The sequence below is a fragment of the Priapulus caudatus genome, unplaced genomic scaffold, assembly GCF_000485595.1.
Source record: "Priapulus caudatus unplaced genomic scaffold, Priapulus_caudatus-5.0.1 Scaffold266, whole genome shotgun sequence".
In the NCBI taxonomy this organism is placed as follows: domain Eukaryota; kingdom Metazoa; phylum Priapulida; class Priapulimorpha; order Priapulimorphida; family Priapulidae; genus Priapulus; species Priapulus caudatus.
In genome coordinates, this window is record NW_014577327.1 from 235,298 (window position 1) to 236,147 (window position 850).

Genomic DNA, 850 nt, shown 5'->3' on the forward strand with positions numbered 1-850 from the left:
AAATGCATATTCATCACAAAATATAACTCCTCTGGTGAGATATTGCGCATGCGCTAACACCATAACATAGCCAGATTGTGTACTGGCTGGTATACGCAGCGGGGACCTTACATGCAAGGTCTTCCTCATAATTCTTAGATGATGACTACTGATGGAATGTTATCATATAAATCTATGCTAGGATAACTCCTCTTCATTTTAAATCTATAATCTTTGCAAAATACGAGTTCTTTCGGAAGATATTGCGCATGCGACCGCACCGTGTTAGGCGTGCAGAGCCGCCTGAGACAAACTTCATAATATAGCTTGCTGAGGGGGAAAGGGGATGGGAGACTGAGGAAAAGCGGCAGGGAAGATAGCTGGAGGCGGTTGAAGAAGAAGGAGGCTGAGCGAGAGACAGGGGAGGCAAGGGGAAGGATGCGAGGGCATAAAGTAAGTGTTTTGCACCCTACATGCTAGGACACTCTCCTAATTATAAACACAGGTCTACTGATAAAAGTTTATTAGGATAATCTATGCTGAGATATCCCCTAACCATTTTAAATGTATATTAATTACCAAATATAACTCCTATGGTGAGATATTGGGCTACGTTAGTGTGTTAGCGCATGCGAAATTTCTCGCCAGAGGCGTTATATTTTGTGATGAATATGCATTTAAAATGAGGAAGAGTTATCCTAGCATAGATTTCCATTATACCATTCCATCAGTAGACATCAATTAAGAAATAGGAAGAAGACCTTGCATGTAAGGTCCCCGCTGCGTATACCAGCCAGTACACAATCTGGCTACGTTATGGTGTTAGCGCATGCGCAATATCTCACCAGAGGAGTTATATTTTGTGATGAAT